Source organism: Hypanus sabinus, chromosome 2 (genome assembly GCF_030144855.1).
Source record: "Hypanus sabinus isolate sHypSab1 chromosome 2, sHypSab1.hap1, whole genome shotgun sequence".
NCBI classification, from domain to species: Eukaryota; Metazoa; Chordata; class Chondrichthyes; order Myliobatiformes; family Dasyatidae; genus Hypanus; species Hypanus sabinus.
This window is the reverse complement of record NC_082707.1, coordinates 109,937,161-109,955,902: the sequence shown is the minus strand read 5'-3', so window position 1 is coordinate 109,955,902 and position 18,742 is coordinate 109,937,161. Positions and strand designations below refer to the sequence as shown.

At 39.3% G+C, this 18,742-nt stretch overlaps 1 protein-coding gene and 1 long non-coding RNA gene across 3 annotated transcripts in view; one reads left to right on the top strand and one right to left on the bottom strand.

Annotated features, from left to right (window-relative positions):
- LOC132405320 (uncharacterized) overlaps nt 1-12,523 on the bottom strand; it is a 32,044-nt gene extending 19,521 nt beyond the window's left edge. The window contains exons 1-2 of the long non-coding RNA XR_009515814.1: nt 12,510-12,523; nt 10,255-10,369 (exon numbers count right to left, since the gene is read on the bottom strand). This is a non-coding gene — a long non-coding RNA (uncharacterized LOC132405320). The remainder of the gene's footprint in view (nt 1-10,254; nt 10,370-12,509) is intronic.
- Nucleotides 12,524-12,754: 231 nt separating this feature from the next.
- LOC132382062 (tau-tubulin kinase 2-like) overlaps nt 12,755-18,742 on the top strand; it is a 377,848-nt gene continuing 371,860 nt past the window's right edge. For both annotated transcript variants that reach the window (XM_059951917.1, XM_059951909.1), the window contains exon 1: nt 12,755-12,955. The gene's annotated coding sequence lies outside the window, so the exon portion shown is untranslated. The remainder of the gene's footprint in view (nt 12,956-18,742) is intronic.

Sequence of the window (18,742 nt, the reverse complement as noted above, 5' to 3'; positions counted from 1 at the left end):
ACCACACAGTTCCTCATCTAAACATGTTATCTGGCTCAATGCAGCCACGCACTTCCTCAAAAGCAGTTCAAATCACCGGGTGAATGGAGAATGTTCTCAGGAAGCTCTCTCCAGCTTTCTCCTTGCAGGCTGCCTTGAGCTTCCTTACATTAGGAGTGTTGGTCCCCACAAGAATTGAAACGCTGCCCTTCTCAACGGGGTCCGGACAAACTAGCGCTAATGTATCAAGGACCTTTATCGGCCTCCGAAAACTCCAGCTTCACTGACAAATAACCATCATACAGATAATCACCTATACTATGACCCTAGATCTCTAGCGCACTGACTGGTGTCAATGGTAAATGCGTCAAATACAGGTTGTAAAATGAACGGTACAGCAAAGTGACCTGGGACCCTGTGTCAAGTATGGCTTTAGCATAAATACCCTCTTATCTGTAACAATACAATGGAGCTTGGCCCCACTAAGCCTTCAGGAATATCGTTGATAACAATCAGGACATCTCAGTTCTTAACTCTGCCACAGTCTCCTCTACTACTCCCTGGGGCAGGCTATCCATGGTCACTTCATCTCAGGGGACCACTACCGAGGACTGTACCCTGCTGATGAAGGCCTCCCACACCTCCGACACATTCTCCTCCTCTCGTACTTCTCTGATCAACTCAACAAATGAGGGAGGGGGACACATCTTACGAGACAGTCGGAGACCCCAAATGAACAGATTCTGGGTCTGGGTGCCTTTCGCTATTTGGTCCATTCTTAACTAATCCACCTCAGCCGTCTGAATGGCCCCTCTGCACCGCAAGCAATTTAGCTGCCTCTCCAGCTGAAAGATAGATAAAGCTTCTCCTCCTTCTCTTGGCACATGTTCTGAAACCCCACCATGAGCTCCACTGGGCTTCCTGTTGCTCCAAACACCTTCTCTAGTGCTTGCATGTGGTAGGCTGCAGAAGTGGAAGGGGGTTCTGTGCCTTTATGGCTGTCACTAAGTCAGCAGCCAGTCCCCTCAATCTCTCAACCAATTGCTGTCGTTTTACGTCATCAGAGCACTGCCACTCGTCTAACAACTGAAAGGTCTGCTCCGCCCAAGTCTTTGCATTTTCTGTGCATTCCACCTAATATGTGAGCATTCTGTGCATTCTAGCATCTGCTCCCAGGATGAGGCTTTCTGTTTCAGGACATCTGAAATATCCTCTTTCTTTTTTTTAAACTTTTTTTATTGAGTTTTCAAATAATTACAGAAATAAAAGAAAATATATGAGAAAAATGTATATACCCTTCCCCCTCCCCCCTAATATCCCTATAGAAAAAAAAGAAAGAAAGAAAAAAAAAGAAAGAAAGGGTGCCTGGATATCGGAAGATCCCCACATGCTCCACGGGGTTCATAATAACTTTAGTATATATATTTATTTCTTTCCCCAAATAACCAATTATTTTATCTTCGGAGCACCTATATATTTAAACCTGTCTTTTGTAAATAAGGGCGCCAAATTTTCAAAAATGTTTCATATTTATCTCTTAAATTATAAATAATTTTTTCAAGTGGAATATAGCCATAAATTTCCTTCTTCCAACGATCTGTACTTAAGTATGTATCCGATTTCCAAGTAACTGCAATAGCCTTTTTGGCTACTGCCAGTGCAATTTTTATAAATTCTTTCTGATATTTATTCAATTTGGGTTTCGGTTTTATCCCTTCAATATCGCCTAGTAAAAATAATATTGGATTATGTGGAAGTTGTGTTCCAATAATTTGTTCCAATAAAACAAATTTGTCCAAAAAGGTTGAATTTTAGAACAAGACCAAGTAGAATGTAAAAAAGTACCGATTTCTTGGTTACATCAGAAACACTGATCGGATAAATTTGGGTTTATTTATTTTTTCTGGTGTAATAAAAAATTGATGTAAAAAATTATATTGCACTAATATTAACCGGACATTTATTGTATTTGTCATACTATCAAGACATAGTCTTGACCAATTTGTTTCTTCAATTTTAATATTCAAGTCACTTCCCCATTTTTGTCTTGACTTATGGACTCCTTGTTTAATTGCCTGTTTTTGAATCAAGTTATACATACAAGAGATAAATTTTTTAATCTTTCTTTTTTGAATTCAAGTTTCTATTTCATTAGATTTCGGCAATAACATTGTTTGACTTAATTTTTCTCTTAAATAAGCCCTTAGTTGGAAGTAACAAAAAAGAGTGTTGTTTGATACTTCATATTTATTCTTTAATTGATCAAATGACCTCCTTCAAAACAATCTCCTATATATCTAATCCCTTTTTGAAACCAATTATATAAAAGTTGATTATCCATTGTAAAAGGAATAAGTCTATTTTGAATTGGAGATCTCTTTGCTAATAAAGATTTCTTTGTCTCATCATCAACATTTATCTTATTCCATAAGTCAATCAAATGTTTTAATATAGGAGATTTTTTCTTTTCCCGTATCCATTTAGATTCCCATTTACATATGAAATCTTCTGGTGTATTTTCTCCTATCTTATCTAGTTCTATTCCAATCCATGCCGGTCTCTCTCTCTCAAAAAAAAGATGCAATAAATCTAAGTTGATTTGCTTCATAATAATTCTTAAAATTTGGAAGTTGTAACCCTCCTAGATCAATATTTTCCAACGATATTCTTGACATCTTACCTTTCCAAAGAAACTTCCTCACATATTTGTTTAACTCTTGAAAAAACTTCTGCGATAGTTGTATTGGTAGTGATTGAAATAAGTACTGTAGTCTAGGGAATATATTCATTTTTACGGTATTTACTCTACCTACTAATGTTATTGGTAATACCATCCATTTATCAAGATCTTCTTGAATTTTTTTCAGTAATGGTAAGTAATTTAATTTATATAAGTTCTTTATATCATTATCAACTCTTATACCTAAATATTTTATACCATTTGCCGGCCATCTAAATTGAGTTATTAATCGACATTGACTATAATCTCCTTTAATAAGAGGTAAAATTTCACTTTTATCCCAATTTATTTTATAACCTGATATTTTCCCATATTCTTCTAATCTAAAGGATAATTTACGCAATGATTGCAATGGGTTTGTTAAATAAAGCAGAACATCATCAGCAAATAAGTTAATCTTGTATTCTTCCTGATTAACACTAAAACCCTTAATATCTGGGTCCATTCTAATGAATTCAGCTAATGGTTCTATCGCCAACACAAATAAAGCAGGTGATAATGGACAACCTTGCCTAGTTAACCTTGTTAACTGAAATGGTGTTGAAATTTGACCGTTTGTCACTACTTTAGCTTTGGGATTAGTATTTAAGGTTTTAATCCATTTTATAAAACATACTCCTAATCCATATTTTTCCAATACTTTAAATAAAAAATCCCATTCCAATCTATCAAATGCTTTTTCTGCATCTAAAGCAACTGCCACACTCATTTCCTCCCTCTTTTGCGCTAAATGGATTATACTAAATAACCGAGTTACATTATCTGCTGATTGTCTATTTTTAATAAATCCTGTTTGATCCATATGTACTAATTTTGGTAAGTATTTAGATAATCTGTTAGACAAGATTTTTGCTATTATTTTATAATCAGTGTTTAATAAAGAAATAGGTCTATATGATGCTGGTTTTAAAAGGTCTCTATCTTTTTTTGGCAATACTATTAAAATAGCTGTCGAAAAAGATTCTGGAAGTTTATGCATTCTTTCCACTTGATGTATTAACTCCATAAAAGGAGGAATTAATAAATCTTTAAACTTTTTATAAAATTCAGGCGGAAAACCATCTTCCCCTGGAGATTTATTACTTTGAAGTGATTGTAGGGCTTCTTCGACCTCTTTCAATGTAAAAGGCATATCTAATCCCTTCTGTTCTTCCGTATTCAATTTTGGAAGTTATTTGTGATATTATCTATCTTGACATTATCATTTTGTGATTCTGATTTATACAACTCAGAATAAAAATTCTTAAAAGTTTCATTAATTTCTAAAGGTTTATAAGTAATTTTATTTACTCTTGTTCAAATTGCATTTATTGTTTTAGAAGTCTGGTCTGTTTTTAACTGCCGTACAAGGACCTTATGTGATCTTTCACCTAGTTCATAATATCTCTGTTTAGTTCTCATAATTGCTTTTTCTGTTCGATATGTCTGGAATGTATTATATTGTAACTTCTTATTAATAAGCTGTCTTCGTTTTTCTTCTGTCATATTTCTTTGAGATTCTTTTTCTAATTTTGTAATCTCTTTTTCCAATTGATCTATTTCTATCATATATTCCTTCTTAATTTTAGAAGTATAACTTATTATCTGACCTCTCAAATATGCCTTCATTGCTTCCCACAATATGAATTTATCATCAACTGAATGTGAATTTGTATCTAAAAAGAACTGAATCTGCTTTTTCATGAAATCACAAAAATCTTGACGTTTTAGTAATATTGAATTAAATCTCCACCTATAAATTGATTCCTCTTTATCTGTCATTATCATTGTCAAAGGAGAATGATCTGACAATATTCTCGCTTTATATTCCACATTTTTCACTCTATCTTGAATATCCGTTGATAATAGGAAAAAATCTATCCTTGAATATGTTTTATGTCTATTTGAATAAAATGAATAATCTCTTTCTTTTGGATTAATTCTTCTCCATATATCAATCAAGTTTAAGTCTTTCATCAATGATAGAGTTAATTTTACTACTTTTGATTTTGTGACAACTTTTGTTGATCTATCTAAAACTGGATCTAGACAAAAGTTAAAATCTCCACCTATTAATATTTTGTCATGTGCGTTAGCCAAATTCAAAAAGACCTCTTGTATAAATTTTACATCATTTTCATTTGGTGCATAAATATTCATAGGAGTCCATAGTTCTGAAAAAATTTGACAATGTATAATTACATATCTCCCCGCCGAATCAATTAATACATTTTGTATTTTAATTGGTAAATTTTTATTAACCAAAATTGCAACTCCTCTCGCCTTTGAATTAAATGAAGCTGCAATAACATTTCCAACCCAGTCTCTTTTTAATTTCTGATGTTCTATGTCTGTTAAATGTGTAAAAAAGCTATATCTGTTTTCATTTTTTTAATGTATGTTAAAATTCTTTTTCTTTTTACCGGTCCATTAAGCCCATTAACATTAAAACTTTAAAAATTCGGTAAATTAGTCATTATTTTTAATTATGTTACTCCAATCTATAATAATACCTAATCTTTCAACTTTCGTGGTATCTTGGGAAATCTTTATAAAATTCTCCATATTGCTATGTGTGTCCCCACTGATCATCCAGGCAGAAAGATAGAAGAAAAATAGAGTATAAAGAAAAAACAAAATACCCCCCCTACTAATATTGTGAAAAAAAAGAACACAACATTACCCCCCTCTGTTGTACGGGTCATGGTGATCACCATGATTACACACGTGAATCCCGCAGTAACCGATCCAAAGCTCCCCAGCCCCCCTGCAACATAAAAAAGTATATATATAAGAAAAAAAATACTATTCTCAATTAGTATTTCTGAAATTTTGCTTTTCTCCCCTGTATCATCCTTAAATGTCCATCACTTCTATTCACTGTCTCTATCTTCATCTTTAATCCATTACGCTTGGAAATCTCTATGTGTAATTAGCGAATAGATGGAGGTTTATGTGCGAACTCCTCCGCTTCTCGATAATCGATAAAAATTCTTCTTTTTCCCTCCTCCAAAAAAATTATCAGTGTTGCTGGGTGACGCATTATAAATTTATAACCCTTTTCCCATAAGACTTTTTTCGCTGGGTTAAATTCCTTCTTTCTCTTCAAAAGGTTATAACTTATATCAAGATAAAAAAGAACTGCTTTCCCTTCTATTATCAATGGCCCGTTTCTCTTTTTGGCACATTGGGCAGTCGCCTTCAGGATCTTTTCTTTATCTTGGTATCTTAAGCATTTTATCAAAATTGATCGTAGATTTTGATCAGCTTGAGGTCTTGACCTTAAGGCTCTATGAGCTCTTTCAATCTCAATTAGAGTTTCTCCTTCCATTTCCAATTTGTCAGGGATCCATTTTTGAAAAAAAATTATTGGATCTTCTCCTTTTATATCTTCTTTAAGTCCAACAATTTTAATATTGTTTCATTTATTAAAATTTTCAAGCCTATCAATTTTTTCCAAAAATTGTTTTCTTTCTGATGTCCAGGCAGTAGTATCATTTTCCATTTTATTCATTCTTTCAACCATGTCTTCCGTTGTAGTTTCCAAATCTATAATTCTCTTTTCCATTTTTTCCTGTCTTTTTGTCATTTTATCAAACATAATCTCCATATTTGTCATTTTTCTTTTGATTACTTTTAATGCACATAATTTATGCATTATTTACACCAAAGTCTTTTCTATATTTCCAGAAAGACTTTTACCTCCATCTTTGTCTGATTTTTCCAGAGAATCTGACTCTCCCTCAAATTCACTTTCACTTTCGGTTTCAGTCGTAACTGGGATTTGTAGTTCTGGTTGCTCTCGTTTGCACATTCTCCTTCCTTCACGTTTGCACAGTTCTCGTTGGTCTTTTTCTTTAGGATTGACCGATGTTGCCGCAGTTTCCTGTTCTGTATTGCCGGAGGTGAAATGTACCTGAGCCCGCGATTCTTTGGCAGAAGTGGGCCTCGATTCTGTTCCAACTTGCGTTGTCTTCACGGTAGTAATTTTCTTCATCTTCTGTTTGTGAGGCATAACTTGAAACAATCCGGAGTAGTTTATAAGTAACTTTTAGAAAATATTGACAAACTTTTCTTCACTTAAACATTAATTTATTGATTTTTTACGGGAGAGCTGTGTTCCAGCGTCTCGATCCTACGTCATCACGTGATGTCCCCAAATATCCTCTTTCTTTAAAGGTTGTGGTTCCCCTTCAGTCGTCATCAATGATGCCCTCACCCACATCTCCTCCATTTCCTGTGCTTCAGCCCTCACCCCATCCTCCTGTCACCACAATAGGGACCGTGTTCCTCTTGTCCTCACCTATCACCCCACCAGCCTTCGGATCCAGCATATTATCCTCCGCAACTTCCACCACCTTCAGCAGGACCCCACCACTAAGCACATCTTTCCCTCTCTGCTTTTTGCAGGGATCGTTCCCTCTGCGACTGCCTGGTCCACACGTCCCTCCCCACAGATCTCCCACCTGGTACTTATCCCTGCAAGCGTAAGTGCTACACCTGTCCCTACACCTCCTCTCTTACCACCATTCAGGGCCCCAAACAGTCCTTCCAGGTGAGGCAACACTTCACTTGTGAGTCTGTTGGGGTCATCTATTGCATCCGGTGCTCCTGGTGCGGCCTCCTCTACATCGGCGAGACCTGACGCAGATTGGGGGACCGCTTCGGCGAGCACCTCTGCTCCGTCCACCACAACGGACAGGATCTCCCAGTTGCCACCCACTTCAGCTCTGCTTCACATTCCCATTCGGGTATGTCCATACATGGCCTCTTCTGCTGCCATGATAAGGCCAAACTCAGGTTGGAGGAGCAACACCTCATATACCCGGGTAGTCTCCAACCCCTTGGTATGAACATTGAGTTCTCCATCTTCCAGTAATTCACACCCCCTCCCTTCCCCCATCCTAGTTTCACTCTGCCTCCTCCTCCAGCTGCCTATCCCTCATGGTTCTGCCTCCTATTACCCATAGTGCTTTCCCCTTACATTCCTTCTTCACCTTTCCTGCCTATCCCCTCCCTGCTCCCCCTCCCCCACCCCTTGATCTTTCCCCTTACTGGTTTTTCACCTGACACCTGCCAGCCTTCTCCTTCCCACCCTCCCCCACCTTCTTTATAGGGCCCTGCCTCCCTCCCTCTTCAGTCCTGATGAAGGGTCTCGGCCCGAAATGTTAACTGTTTGTTTCCACAGATGCTGCCCGACCTGCTGAGTTCCTCCAGCGTTTTGTGCGTGTTGCTTTGACCCCAGCATCTGCAGAGTATTTTGTGCCATTCTCCTCTTCCCCTTTAGGGGTGGACTTCATTCCCGAGAACAGGCTACGATAGCTGGGATTTTGACCCTGGGCATTTTCCCATTTATTCACCAGAGAGATAAGGGCAGGTACTAACTCAGAATTCTCACTCTTCACTGGGAGACGGGGACTCATTAGACATTCCAAATCAGACCGCTCCTTCCCCTCGCTCCACAGAAATGAGAGTACCCTGTCTTTGAAGTCTCCGTCCCCAACTACGGCAGACTCAACTTGCGATTTGGCCCACTCCCCTACACTCGCCTCCTCCCGGAAAGTATGTGGGTCTCCTCCCACAGACCCACCCCCCTCCTGGGGCCCCAGTAGTACCAGGCAGTTCCACTGCTGTTACGTTAGCGCTATCTGAACTAAAACAAAGTCTGTGCCTGCCATTTTGTTAAACCACAATTATAACTTTCCCTACAGCTTTAACAGCACTTAAAAGTCAAATTAACAATTCATCAGGAGTACGAATATCTACCCCACTCAACACGCACACTTTTGTTACCAGTAACCCCGTAGCTGCACACCACTGCTCAACCCCGGCAGCATCCATTGTAATTGCTTTACCGGGCAATAGTTTAGCACACACAACCCACTGCTCAGGGCTGTCACACAGCATCCAATGAAATCAATCCCGGACGAACCCCACAATTGTAACCCTCAGGTTCTGTTGGCTGCGTAAGTCTGGGAAGATGATCTCTGGTCCCACCAAATGTATGAGATGGAGGTGCAAAGCTTCCTGCTTGTGTGGCTGCTGTGTGATGTGTTACCTTTTATAAATCAGTACAGTACTACGAAATAACAAACAGTACGCCATATGCCATTAAATGATTTAGCTTTATAATTCTTAATTTGACTAACGGATTAGTGAAGAAAAACAAAAAGAACAGGGTCCATTTTAATGAAATAATCTAACGTGCACAGGCTAGAGCTCACGGTTTCCCCTTTGCTGATCCTCCTTCGTCGAATCATGGCTCCACTCCGACGTCTTCTCTCTTTATTTCCCGCCAAACAAAAGACCCAGGTCACCCTGGTGTCTGGCACACGGCATGAAATCACCCTCCCATCATTGGACGACTCACATTCCAAAGCACCCGTTATCTCTCACCATAACTCAAACACTGCTTCTACAGAAAGACCATTACATTAGCAGTGAAACCTTTCCCATGGTGTTACACTATGAAGTGCCTTTCTATACTAACCCCATTTATCAGCGCTTGGTCAGAGACTTCAGAGCCTTGGCAATTCATGTTCTTGTCTACACACTTCTCAAATGTTGTGGGAACACCTGCCTCCACCACCTTCTCAAGTAGATTCTGACCCCCAGATCTCCTCTAACTCTCTCACTCCTTTCCTTAAATCTCTGTCCTTTGGTTTCTGTTCTTGGATGGAGTTTCTTATTATCCATCCAATTTATACCCCTCTACGTTATTGTCTTTAAGTTATCAAAGCAAATTGAATGTGTTTGACAATGTTGTGCAGTTACAAATCAACACACTGCATAATTCAAAATGGGGTAAAAATTGTACAAATGCTAGAAATCCAAAATGAAAACAGAACATGCTTGAAATGGGATGTAAGATCAGCTGGTCACTCAGCACCTGTGTAGGGAGAGATACAGGATAAGTATTTCTGATCGATTATCTTTAATCAGAATTGAATCACTAAACCTGTTTCTCTTTGGCAGATACTGTCTGACCTGCTGATAATCCCCAGCATTTTCTCTTCTGACTTCCAATGTCTCCAGTTTTCTGTGCTTATATTCATCTGTGCCTGTTCTGTAGCCAAACAACATTGTCAGAATTTCTCCTTTCTATCCACATGTAGAGTTACACATAGCTTTGAACTATTGCTTTTTCCTGCATTCATGTGGAATTCTCAATTGCCTCCAACTTCCACCCAGCCCTCAAATTCACCTGGACTGCCTCAGACACTTCTCCTCCTTTTCTAGATCCTCTGGTTTCATTCAAGCTGATAAACTATCCACCAATATCTTCTATGAACCTACTGGCTCCTGCAGCAATCTTGTCCATAGCTCCACCCACCCTGACTCCTGTAAGGATGTCATTCCTCTCTCTTAGTTCCTCTGTGTATGCTACAACTGTCCTCAGGACGCGGCCTTCCACCCTAGGGTTTCTGACATATTGGTATCAGAATCAGAATGAGAATCAGGTTTATTATGACTGTCATGTGTTGTGAAATTTGTTAACTTCACAGCAGCAGTTCAAAGCAATACATAATATAGAAGAAGAAAATAATCATAAATACCATTTCTCTTCCAAATCACTTGATATCAGATTTCAAAGACAGGGATGGAAGGGACTGCAGACGCTGGAATCTGGAACAACAAACAATCTGGTGGAGGCACTGGGTTGAGCAACACCTGTGGGAGGAAAGAATTATCGATGTTTTGGGTTGAAACTGTGCATCAGAGTTCAAATGCTTGCATGTTAGAGTTCAACAACTAAGTTCAAATAAGATTTATTATCAAAGTACATAAAAGTAGGTCCCTGATTTTCATTTTCTTGCTGGCATTCACAGTATATACAAAGAAACATGATAGAATCAATAAACAACCATACATGACAGAAACAGCCAGTGTGCAAAAGACAACAAATTCTGCAAATACAATAAGAAAAAAAAAAGCAATAAATATCAAGACCATGAGTTCTAGAGTCCTTAAAAGTGAGTCTATAGTTTGTGGAATCAGTTCAGTGTTGGGGTGAGTGATGTTATCCCCTCTAGTTTAAGAGCTTGATAATTGAGGGGTAACAACTGTTCCTAAACCTGGTGGTGTGGGACCTGGGGCTCCTGTACCTCCTTCTTGATGGCAGCTGCAAGGATAGTGGGTTTCCATGATGATGGATGCTGCTTTCCTTGTAGATCTGCTCAATGACGAGGATGGCTTTACCTGTGATGGACTGGACTGTATTCACTACTTTTTATAATTTTTATCTATTCAAGGGCATTGGTGTTTCCATACAAGGCTGTGATGCAACCAATCAGTACACTCTCTACTGCGTATCTATAGAAGTTTGTCAAAGTTTTAGATGACATGCTGAATCTGCACAAACTTCTAAGAAAGTAAAGGCATTACTGCATCCCTTCGTAATGGTAGATACATGCTGGACCCAGGACAGATCCTCTGAGATGATAACACTGAGGAATTTAAAGCTGCTGACTCTCTCCACCTCTGGTACCCTGAAGAGGAGTGGCTCATGGACCTCTGGTTTCCTCCTCCTGTAGTCAATAATCAATTATTTGTTTTTGCTGAAATTGAATGAGAGATGTTGTTATTCAACCAGATTCTCAATCTCCCTCCTATGTACTGATTCATCACCACCTTTGATTCTGTTCACAACAATGGTGTTATCAGTAAACATAAATATAGCATCGGAGCTGTACTTAGCCTCACAGTCATAAGTATAAAGCGTGTAGAGCAGGGGGCTAACCACACAGCCTTGTGATGCACCTGTGCTGATGGAGATTTGGCAGAGATGTTGTTACCAATCAGAACTGACTGGGGTCTGCAAGTGAGGAAATTGAGGATCCAGTTGCAAAAGGAGGTATTGAGACCAAGGTCTTGAAGCTTATTGATTAGTTTTGAGGGGATAATAGCATTGAATGCAGAACTGTAGTCAATGAAGAGCATCCCAATGTATGCACCTTCACTGTCCATATGTTCCAGGGTTGAGTGACGAGCCAGTGAAATGGCATCCGATGTTGATGAGTTGTGACAGTAGGCAGATTGGAGCGGATCCAAGTCACTCCTCAGGCAGGAGTTGGTAAATTTCATCACCAACCTCTCAAAGCATTTTGTCACAGTGGATGCAAGTGCTACTGGATGATAGTCACTGAGGCATGTCACCTCGTTCTTCTTGGGCACCACTATAGTTGAAACCTACTTGAAGAGGATAGGTACCTCAGTCTGTCAAAGCAAGAGGTTAGAAATATCAGTGATTGTCTAACCAGTTGAATAGCATAGGTCTTCATTACTTGGATACTCCCTGTCCACTTTCATAATACTGCAAACCTCTGTCAGATCTCCCCTCAACCTCCAGAGAAAACAATCGAGTTTGTCCAGCCTCTCATGATTGCACATGCTTTCTAAACCAGGCAGCATCCTGGTAAATCACTTCGACATTCTCTCCAAAGTCTCAACATCCTTCCTGTAGTGGGGCGAACAGAACTGTAAGCAATATTCCAGATGTGTTCCTAACCCGAGTTTTATAAAATTGCAGCATAACCTCCTAAGTTTTGGACTAATAAAAGCAAGTAATTCCGCAAGCCTTCTTAACCGCCTTATCGGCCTACGTAGCCACTCTCAGTCTTATCCTCAAAGAACTCCAGTGAAAGAGTCAAACTTGATGCCCCTTTCAGAACTCCATTGTTCTCTATTATTCTTTTCGAGGTATTCTATCGTTACATTCTATATTATAGATCTTTCCTGCTACTAAGCTTTAATTTTTATGCGGGGTTTTAAACAAAGCATTAAACAGCGAAGGCAGTGAAACAAACTTTACCATTGGAAACTTCAATTCCCAGAATATATGCGGCGCGCTTGCGCGGTGATGAATGAAGGATTTTCTCGTCAGCTCGAGCAGACGAGCGTCAAACTACACCAATCAGAGCGAGTGGAGGGCGGTGTCCCGCCTACGGTGTCGGGCAGCGTCCAATGGCAGAAGGAGACCAGGAAACGAGCGGGTGGGCGTGGCGCGTGCTTTGTGGCTTGAGTTGAATCGGCCGGTTGCGATGGTACAGTGCGACGTAAGAGGTTGCGGCAACCATGGAGGGAGGAGGAGCGGCAGCGGCAGCCGCCGTCTGACTGAGGGGACGGACTCATTACCCTCTTTTCGCCCCCTCGCTGGGCGATGGAACAGGGACGGCACAAAAGACCCCGCCGCTTGTAACGTTAGGAGCGGGCGGCGGGGGCAAAAGCGGGTGTTGGAGATGTCGAGCTGTTTCACAGGTGAGCCTCGGGCACTGCCTCACACCGGGGCAGTGGGTGAGCGAGGCTGCGGCCGCGGCCGCTCTGCAGGGGGCGTCCCGTTAGCCCGGGATGATTGTGGGCAGAGTGGAGGGCGCCGGTTCGACTCTACTCATTGGGATTTGTGTGGTTCATTTGGTTGCCTGGCCAAGTTCTGAGCAGATTTCCATTTTCCCACCCGGCCCTTTTAAGCTGAATCATTTATATGATAGTGCCGGGTAGTTGAACGGATCCGCGGATTGCACGTTCTGACTGATTGTAATTTCATCACGCCTGCTTTTGACACAGGCGCTGTAGGCAGTCAGCATTTTACTGAACATCCTCGGGATCCAGTCGGCCATGGTAATCTCCAAACGTGGGCATTATTTGCAGTGTATGTTATGAAGGCCTCACAGAAATACGATTTGCAAGATTGCTTCCTCTTCTAGATACCATTTAGGGGTTTGTTTTAGTTTACAATTTTTTTTTGGAAGATGGCATTGACCTTGAAAGAACGCAGAAGCATTTGTTTGAAACCCGGTGGATATAAGCGGCGCGGTTTTTTTTGTTGTTGGAGAGCATCATTTGGCTCTGACAGAATGGATCGACGAAATAACAGTGATAGAGCAGCTTTTGGCGATGCTGCAGAAAATGCAATCCCACTGTAATATTTATTGCCTCATGGTGTATTCTGTTCATGCCTTTGCGTCACTAATGTGCACAGAGGCATTTATTTGTGTGTGTTCAATACCTGATGGTGTTTTTTTTAAGTAAATCGGTTTTACTTGGATTCTTTATTTAGAAAAAGAGGTCTTATTTGCACAGGTTTGTATTGTTTTGTGGTAAGGGATTTCCTTGTGGCTTTCAAGGATTTGTGAATTTAGATAATTTATATATGTAAAATGATGCACAGGTAACGTTAATTATGGATTTGAAGGGTAATAGTTACTGAATTTAAATTAAAAAATGAATTTGCATTTAACCACGAGTTGAGGCAACTAACTTGTTTGTGATAGTGAATTAGTGAGATAGATGAATTGATTTGCACTTTCTTTTCGTTTTATTATAAGATTCAGGGTTTGTATAAATAAGCAACGTTGTAGGGACTGTAACCTGATTGGTCATTGAAAGGTGTGGACAATACAGAAAACTGCTTTCACTTTCATTCTTTTAACATTCATTGTGGTTTCTGAACTTTTTAACAGTGGTCTGGAGAAAATGTATATTTTGAAAATGAGCTGACTGTTAGTTAAACAAATAAAAATAATTTCCTCGGTGTAAGGGTGATTTTATTATTATAATGAAACCCATTGTTCTTTAGCTAAGATCTGTTGTGAATCATCAACAGGAATCTACAGTGAAGTTAATTGATCAGATTTATGTAGTGATCTTGGAACAGTTTTTTTAGTTTCTTACAAGGGTATTTGAATGGGTAAATTTTTAGTTTTCATATGTATGTAATTGTTCTGACAAGAAAAATGGTAACAGAGGAAATGTGATTTTTTTTTAGTTTTGTTTAAACTGGATATTTCACAGATTTTTTTCAGTTTTATACCTCCATTGTACTTAGTATCCATGAGTGCTTAGGATGTATTTTTTGTGTATTGGCAGCACTAAGAACACTAATAGAAGACTAATTTTTTACATTTGTGTGTTCTTAAAGTTGAAATTAATGCAGTGGTTGGTATAAATTAGAAATCTCAAAGAGCATAGGAAGTACAGATGAGCATTGTTACTGAGCTGTACTTTAACAAAAATTAGATGGCTGTCTGAGGGTAGAAACAGCATCATTGTTGGCAGTGGGATTTGTCTTGTTTACAGTACTCAATGGTTTGCCGTGTTTTCTAGAAATTTGTAACTGAGCTGCTTTTTTGAAAGCTCAAGTTATAATGAGGACCAACTCACCAATTTCATGAAAGTCTATAAATATGATTTTTCATGAACTTAACTACAAAGATCTTTGTAACCAGCAGGTCCAGAATTACAATATTATTGAACCCATGTGCTTTGGTTGTTAATCTGTGGAGGATGATCAGTATTTTGAAGTCTAGAAGGGAAAAAGATAATAGTTGGTTGAATAGTTATTGAAATAATTTGGTAATCGTTCCATAGAAATTTAAACCAAGACTGGTTTTTAATGATTCTGATAATAAACATACTGTTAGTTCCACTAACATTGTTATAGGATAATGCAGTGATGTGGAAATTAATTGTAAGATGCAATCTTGTTAACTTTAAAGGGAATAAAAGCCCAGTGCAGTGTAGTTATAGTTATGTACAGTGTGTGTGTGTAATTACATTTGATAGATTACTTAAAAAGAAAGGCATCAAATTTTATACTTGGTTTTACAAACGCCATGTGAATCCCAAAGGAAAATAACCTACTTTTCGGTGCTGAGAGCATCCTGCTCTTCCTTGGCGCTAGAAAATGTTTCATGTGCGTTTGAGGGGTCATGAGTTTAATGTGCCATCTAAAATGCATAGCACTGATTTCAGTTACTGTGCTGTAGTGATAGCTGCACAAATCCATATTGTAGTCATTTGGCTTTGACAAGAATACTACTAAATAAGCCAAGCTGAAAATGAGACAGGATTTTAAAAAGAGTGAACATTTCTTGTCCCTTTCTTCTTCTATGTCCATGAGACAGGACATGAATATACCATAAATAATTTTGTGATGTTTTGCAAATTTTGAACAATGTTGATGAGTTAAGTGCTTGTGTTTGTGTAAAATGTTGTTATGGCACTGGAATGGGAAGTAATGATGATGGGCTTTAATTGCACCAATTACTGAAATTTAATATCGTATTATACTACTGGGGTTGAGTAGAATACAGTGATTTTTTTTAGATGTATTCTTTATTATAATTGCTATGATTAAACAATAGGTATATTACTCATTTTTTTCCTCAAAAAATTCAGATGTTCTATACTGCATAGAGTCATGGAAGACAGCACAGAAACAGGCCTCTAGTCATTCTACTCTGTGCTGAACTATTAATCTGCCTAGTCCCATCAACCTGCTCCCAGATAACTGCCCGCCATATCCCTCCCATCCATGTACCTATCAAAATTTCCTTTGAATGTTGAAGATGAACCCACACCCACCATTTCCACTGCATCTTGTTCCACATTCTCATCAGCCTGAGTGAAGAAGTTCCCCCTGATGTTCCCCTTAAGCTTTTCATTTTTCATTCATAACCCATGAACTCTAGTTGTCATCTCACCAAATCGCTGTGGAAAAAGTTTGCTTGCATTTACAGTATCTCCATCCCTCATAATTTTGTACACTTCTATTAATTCTCTTCTTTCTCATATTTTCCAGCAAATTAAGTCCTAATCTGTTCAACCTTTCCCTGTAACTCATTTCCCCAAGTCCTCCAATCCTCTGGTACCTCACTTGTGGCTAAGGTTATTTTAAATATCCATGCTAGGGCGCACTACGGAAATTACAGCCCTGCAACCACAGGGTTGGAGGAAACACCTTGCCAGGCCCAGGATTTATCCACTTAAATTTTCCTCAAGACAGCAAATGCCGCCTCCTCTGTAATCTGTATATGGTCCATGATTTCACTGCTTCTTTGCTTCACTTCTATAGACTCTGTGCCTGTCTCCCAGGTAAATACAGATGCAAACATTCTCTCTAAGTTCCTGCCCATCACTTTTGGCTCCATGTATAGATTACCATTCTGATCTTCCTGATGTCAAGTTCTGGCCCTTGCTATCCTTTTGCTCTTAATATATTTGTAGAAGCCCTCGGAATTCTCTTTCACCTTGTCTGCTAGAGTAGCCTTTTACCTTTTCGTCCTCTTGATTTCCTTAAGTGCCTTTTGCATTTCTTATTCTCAAGTGCCTCGTTTGTTCCTTGCTTATACCTGCAGCTCCTTTTCATTACCCAGGGACTCATTCAATAACCTCTTTATCCTCCTTGCCTTTTATTCTGGCAGGAACATACAAAATCTGTACACTCATAATTTCACTTTTAAAGGCCTCCCACTTACCAAGTAGACATCAACAGAAAACAACCTGTCTCAATCCATATTGCCAAATCCTTTTTGATACCATTAAAATTGACTTCTTCCAAATTAAAATATTGAACTGAGTACCACACCTATCCTTCATAATTTTCTTGAAACTAATGGCATTATGATCACAAAATGCAAAATGTTCCCCTACACAAACTTCTGTCACTTGCCCTGACTCATTCCCTATCAATCTAGTATCACACTCTCTCTACTTGGGGTCTATACATACTGATTAAGGAAACTTTCCTGAACATATTTGGCAGAATCTATCCCATCCAGCCTATTCTTACAGTGTGGGAATCCCAGGCAACATGTGGAAAGTTTAAAAATACCTATTATCACAACCTTGTGTTTCTTGCCACAGTCTGCGATCTCTATACAAATTTGCTACTCTATATCCCAAAGACTGTTTTGGGGGGGGGGGGGGCGGTCTATAGTATTAACATCATCCTTTTCTTATTCCTCAATTCCACCCATATAGCCTCAGTATCTATGCTTTCCAGTCAGTCCTGTGTGAGCACTGCCTTGACATTTTCCCTGATTACTAATGCCACCCCTCTCCCTTTAATCCCTCCCGCTGTATCTAAAGCAACAGAACTCTGGAACAATAAGCTGCCAGTCCTGAACCACCTGCAACTGACTCTTGGCTACAGTGTCATGTTTCTACATGCTGATCCATCCCCTAACTCATTTGCCTTTCCAGCAATACTGATTGCATTGAAATATACACAGCCCTGAACAATACTCTTATCATGCTCAACCTTTCGATTCCTGACTTTGTATGTAGGTTTGATACCATCTGTCTCCACAGCCATTCCACTATCTGCTCTGGTTACCATCCACATACAACTCTGGCTCTGGTTTCCAGCCCTGTGCAGCACCAGCAAACTTTCCCGCAAGTATATTCATTCCCCTTCTAGTTCAGGTACAAACTGTCCTTTCTGTACAGGCTCCACCTTTCATGGGACCTAGGAGCAGAATTAGACCATTTATTCCTTCTACCAGAGTGCATGACCGTACAATTCCCTTCTGTGTTCCATCTGCCACTTCTTTGCCCACTTTACTAGTTTGTTTAAGTCCTGCAGCCTCCCTGCTTCCTCTACACTACTTGCCCCTCCACCTATTTTCGTATCATCTGTAAACTTGGTCACAAAGCTATCAATTCCATTATCTAAGTCATTGGCATATAACGTAAAAAGAAGTGGTCCTAACACTGACCCCTTTGGAACACCACTAGTCACTGGCAGCCAACCAGAAAAAAGCTCACTTTATTCCCACTCTACCTTCTGCTAATTTGCCAATCAGCTAATTTGCTATCCATGCTAATATCTCTCCAGTAATACTCTCCTGGGCGCTTATCTTGTTAAACAGCTTCATATGTGGCAACTTGTCAAAGGTCTTTTGAAAATCCAAGTAAACAACATCCACTGACTCTCCTTTGTTCATCCTGTCTGTTTTTTCCTCAACAAATTCCAACAGATGTGCCAGGTAAAATTTTCACTTAAGAAAACCGTGTTGACTTTGGCCTATTAAATCATGTACTTCAAAGTACCCTGAGATCTCCTTAACAATTGACTCCAACATCTTTCCAACACTTGAGGTTAGACTAACTGACCTATAATTTCCTTTCTTCTGTGTCCCTGCCTCCTTGAAGAGTGGAGTGACATTTGGAATTTTCCAGTCCTCCAGAACCATGACAGAATCTCTTGTTTCTTGAAAGATAATTACTAATGCCTCCACAGTCACTTTCAGCTACCTTTTTCAG